The following is a 6,008-nucleotide window of genomic DNA, read 5'->3' as shown; positions in this document are numbered from 1 at the left end:
GTTGACTGTCATGTCTGTGTCGCCTTCTAACTAGCCTTTACTTCTTGAGTGGGTCTCCTTCCTCTGAGAGATCTGATCTTGGGTGAGTTAATCTGCATAAACATACACATACAAGGAACTAAAACAGCTGCTTCAATTGTAGAAATACTTAGCACTAGCTGTTTTCACTGTTTAAGGGATTTTCGTAAATTCAAGTTATTTTGCCAAACATCTTCGTCCTTGACAGGTTTCCAAACCCCGCTCAGATCTGTTATATGAACTCCAGCCTCCAGAGTCTACTCACACTGACAGAGTTCATCAGAGACATCAGCCATCAGGAAGATGCGTGGAAGATGGTCCCCGAGGCCGCAGTTCTCATGTACTGCAACAGCACACAATCACACTGATGCTAACACAAACACAGAGGTCTTACATGTCAGAGGTAACAGCAGAGGTTTCCTGTTTTTTTTCAACCTCTGCAGGGCATTCATGAGCATCGTGAGGTGTCATCACTCCCCTGATCGACAACAGAAACTCAACGCTCTCTATACCTTCAAAAGGGAACTGGCTAGGAGGTTTCCAGAATTTTCAGACATGGAGCAGAAGGTTTGTTTGCTAATTTGATGGTGTGTCTGGTGTCTTCTTCGTCCTGATTTTATACTCTGTGCATTGAACCCTCTGCATTTCTCCGTCTGCAGGATGCTCATGAATTTCTGATGTCCTTTCTGGAAAATATCGAAGGGTTGAAACCGGTGATGATAGAATTGTCCAACCAGACGGAAACACTCTACAAATGCCCTGTCGATGTACACCTGTCCTTCAAGATGCAAAACACCAGGACCTGCATGAGGTAAATCCACACGGAGAAAAAACACATGTATTTTATTCTTGTTTATGTGTGACTATAAATGTATCTGGTCATGACCTTTGCGTCTGTAATTTTATGAACGTTGTTCCTTTATATTGCAGATGTGGACACAGTTCTAGGACAGAGGAGAATTTCAACAACCTGTCTCTAAACCTGGTGCCTCAAGAATCAGTTCAGGACATGCTGGACAATTACCTGCTAGTGAGTCACGTCTCTCTCTCTCTCTCTCTCTCTCTCTCTCTCTCTCTCTCTCTCTCTCTCTCTCTCTCTCACAGTATCACTGATAACATATCATCTCTGTATTCTTTTTCAGGAGACAGATACTGAGTACAAGTGTGTCTGTGGTGGCACAAATTCCACCCAGCAGTACAGCTTCAAAACCTTGCCCAGGTAACTGGCATCACATCCACCACAGTCAGACCACAAAAGAGACTTTCCTTAATCAAACATCAAGGTTGCTTGATATTTTTCACAGAACATTTCCTCACCACGAAAAAATCAATTTTCAGACTCTCACTTATTTTGTTGTCCATCACAATAAAAATCAAGTGATGATTACTTTTAGTTTCCTTGTAAGGTAGTGTACAACCGATTTAACTTTTTCATGAAGAATGAGGTTTAATGTAAAATCTATCTATTAAAAGTATTTTGATAATCAAATTAAGAGTAATTCAGTGATACAAATTATTAAATTAACTTTCTTCTATTTCTTGGCTGCAGAGTTTTGATCCTGCACGTCATGCGTTTTTGCTACACTTCGTCCTGGTCCCTGAAGAAACTACACAACACTGTCAATATTAGTAGGGAGCTGTTAGTCTCATCCCATCAGGTAAGAAAGACCTCACCTCACTTCAAGTACAGTGTCAACATTTGGTAAGTGAGTTCTGTTGTTTTATGTGAGTGACTGTAACTTCCAGTTGTTAAATTTGTTCCTTCTCAGGGTACTGGCTGGTACAGTGTGGTGAGTCTCATCAGCCACATTGGATGCAGTGCAACATCAGGTTAGTTATCACACAGTGAGTGTCACACTGTCCCATTCTGTAGTCCTCTATCAGGTACCCGGGTATATTATAGATACATGCGGTCAAACAGTGGTAGAAACATATATTTTGTCCTTTTTTTGTTGTAAATTACGATATTTTAATGAAGTTGCTGCGTTTTTTTACATCTGTAATTTTCCTGGAGCTTACCAGTTGATTTTTACGATAATTATTTCAAATTTTTACTTCACCAATGTGGGTTTTCCAACAATTTTTCTGATAGAATATCAGAAAAATGTATACAAAATTCATACAAAATGAAAACTCTTTATTATTAGAGGTGTAACAATTCTCCTCTCTCAGTACGAGAATGTGAATGTTTGTTTTGCTGTATGGTCCTGGTCTCAAAATTGTTACAGCCTTATCCCAATACATCAGTTACCTTTCATAACCTCAACACATCAAAGCACCTTTTGTAACAATGATTTGTCTCTTTTAAGGACACTATGTTAGTGCGGGAGTCCAGCGAGGAGCAGTTGAAGATGATGCCACTGACTCCTGGCTCACATATGATGACAGTTATGTCACAAATGTATCAGGGGAATCGGTTTGTAGCATTTATAAAAAAAATGCTTACGTCCTCTTCTACAAGAGACGGGTAAGTTGAAGTATTTTTTTATTTTTCTTAATAATAATGGTGATAATAGAAAGTGATACACAAACTAGACAAGAAACACAGAACTATGTACACACAGACATAACATAATGCAGGTAAAGTGATGTGTATGATAACCTTGCAAAATAAGGGTTTCTTGAGTAGGGATGAAATAGGGTGTGTGGGTGCAACATCAACAATAAATAAAATAATAATGATAAAAACAAAATAACATATAATAGTAAAGACATGCATATACCCTATAATATAGTTTAATATATAACATGAAGTATAATCAAAAACATCCTGATAATTAATATGTATCTCTTCAGGACTGACGCCAGGTACCTGACCTGGCAAATGGCTCTCCCCCACCTGCTCCACCAGCACCACTGTCACGGAGAACAAGAAAGGTCCGGCAGAGTTCTGCGGCTCGGAAGGGCGGTCAGGAGCCAAGCACGGGAGCTCCTCAGGCGGGTGGCCCGAAGACCGGACAGGGGCAGAGGGCAAGAGCTCCGACCTCATTCCCGGACGTGGGGCAAGAACTGGAGCTGGCACCGCAAGGATATCCGACGCGGGAACCAGAGTGGCGTCTGCCAGGACCCTCCGGTGTGGGACAGGGACTGGAGCAGGGACTGGAGCAGGGAGCGGAGCTGGCACCGCGAAGACCTCCGACGCGGGAACCAGAGTGGCGTCTGCCGGGACCCTCCGGCACTGGACAGGGACTGGAGCAGACGCCGCTGTGAGGACCACTGACGTCGGAGAACGAGAGACATCAGCTGGCAGCCTCTGGAGCGGAGCAGGGACTGGAGCTGGCACCGCGAGGACCTCCGACGCCGGAACACAGGGGACGTCAGCCAGGAGCTTCCGGCCAGAGATGGGCAGTATTTTCTATTACTTGTATTTGAAATACGTATTTCATTACTTTTAAGTATTTTGTAATTTGTATTTGATAGGGCCGATAAAAAAATATAACGTAATTTGTAACAAAATACTTTAGAGTGGAGTAATTTTGTAATTAAAATACTCAAAATACTTTCTCCACGAATCAAAAATCAGTTCACGAGTTCACCCGTTCTTCAAAATGCGCTGGCTACCACCACGATTGTCAGGAGAAAGGAGACGAATCCACCAGCTTATTGTCCACTCAGCTGAAGATCTTGGCCTGGTGGCAGAGAGTGAAACGGCTTCCTCCATTAAGGTGAGTCATTTAAGATACATTTATTGTCCCACACACATGCACACACACACGACATGCAAGGGGGGACATTTTTTTCTGCTATGACCACCTGGTGTACACAGGAGGACACACAGTGCAGTGGGCAGCCATGCATGGCGCCCCGGGGAGCAGGTGTTAGGGGAGTAAGATGCCAATGATGAGGAAGATGACTTCTTTGCTTTCTCAGCTGAAGAAACTTAAGTCCAGGAAAGACAGGAGATCACACGCCACAGCAAAGCGGAGTTAGAGACCTTTCGTTTTCTGGAGGACACCTGAAAAGACCTTCTTTCTCTTCAGCAGTAACCACTCATCAAGCTCCTTTTTTTTCTATTTAACACAACCCTCACCTCTTCAGCTCCGGTAGAGAGGCTGTTCTCATTTGCAGGAATAATATTCCATCCGCACAGGAGGCAGTTAACACCAGAAATATTTGAGAAGTTAGTTGTTTTTGAAGGCAACTAAATTGGCTACTCAGTGGTTGGGTCTCAAGAACCAAAATGGAAGGATTATTATGTCATAAAGATGTCAGTGTGAACCTGTATGAGACACTTAACACTGTAATACATGGGCGGCTGTGGCTGAGGGGTAGAGTGGTCATCCTACAACCTGAAGGTCGGCAGTTCGATCCCCAGTCTGACCCATCTGCACGTCGAAGTGTCCTTGGGCAAGATGCTGAACCTCGAATGCCCCCCCATAGAATAAATAAGTGCTGCAAATAGATGCACTGTATGAATGTGTGTGTGAATGGGTGAATGTAGAACTGTACTGTAAAGCGCTTTGAGTGGTCATCAAGACTAGAAAAGCGCTATATAAATACAAAGCCATTTAACTTTTACCATTTAATATAGAACTATGGCCTGCCATGCCAATGTAAGAGAGAAATAGGCTACCATGCCCCTGGCCAATGTTCAGTAAAAGTATGTAGGCTACTGACTTGTTAAGTTACTTGTTCACTTTTGATTTACCATTTATTATTATTTATTTTTCAGTGCAGAACTTGATGTACAGTTATTTAGGCTCTTTACCTGTGTACAACTGGTTTTAAGTTTATATTTTGCTTTTATAGTATACAGAGGCCTAATGTGTTTTGCTATTCATGTGTGATGAATATTTTCTTGTTGATACAAAGCCAGAGTTTATGGGCTGTTCCATTAAAAAAGAATGTCCATACATAATCAGTCAAGTTGTTGTCTTTATATAGCTTTGCATAGTTACACTGACATTCTGTGTGTGGGGTTCACCAGAACTTTGTATACATTATATAGCCCAAACCTGAATGCTCTGCTATACCAAATTGTGAGAAAACTGAAAATCCAGAAAAAGTATTTCCTATATTTGAAAATACATGCATTGTATTTTGTTACATTTTCTGGCACTAGTATTTTATGTTAATACATTTATTTGAGGCGTAATTTGTATCAAAATACATTTTTATGTATTTTTGCCCATCTCTGCTTCCGGCGCAGGGCAGGGACTGGAGCAGACGCCGCTCTGAGGACCACTGACGTCGGAGAACGAGAGACATCAGTTGGGGGCCTCCGGTGCTGAGCAGGGACTGGAGCCGACGCCACTGTGAGGATCTCTGACGTCGGAGAATGAGAGACGTCAGCTGGGGGCCTCCGGCGCAGAGCAGGGACTGAAGCAGGCACCTCGAGGATCTCCGACGCTCTCTGGAGGTGGACAAGAACTGGCTTCCACTCAGTCGGGGGTGGCTGTGAGTTGGCTTCTGAAGAGTGAGGCTTCGGGGTCCTCCCAGAGCCAGGCGGGTTCCCTCGAAAGGGTTTGAGCGTCCCCACTCCAGCTCCGACATCAAATAATAAACTCTTAAAAAACGAACCTCTGCTGGGTCCATAGTTTTGGTCGGTTCGTTCTGTCACGGTTTGAGGAAGGAGATGGACCCAGGATGCAGAGGTTACAAACAAAAAAGGTATTTCATATAAAAAGGAGTCTTAAAACAAGACAAACACAAAACAGGAACACTAACAAGTAACACTGGCGACAAGGCGCACGGAGAACAAGGAAGCTCCGGACGGGAAAGCTGGTCGAGACAGCAGGACAAGACACACCATATCTCACGACGTGTAGAAACGAGTAAGAGAACAACAAACGAACCGACAAAGGGCTTGGGGAACACAGAGGCTTAAATAGAAACAGAGAAGGCTGGGGTAACTAGCCACAGGTGCAACACATGAGGACTGGGAAAGACAATCACCTAGACAGGAAGTGACACACCTGAGAAGCTGGAAACAACACACAAGGAAGGCGAGACTACAAAATAAAACAGGAAACAGAACACACAAGGAGACA

This window comes from Pleuronectes platessa, chromosome 14 (genome assembly GCF_947347685.1).
Source record: "Pleuronectes platessa chromosome 14, fPlePla1.1, whole genome shotgun sequence".
NCBI classification, from domain to species: Eukaryota; Metazoa; Chordata; class Actinopteri; order Pleuronectiformes; family Pleuronectidae; genus Pleuronectes; species Pleuronectes platessa.
This window is presented reverse-complemented; position numbering follows the sequence as displayed.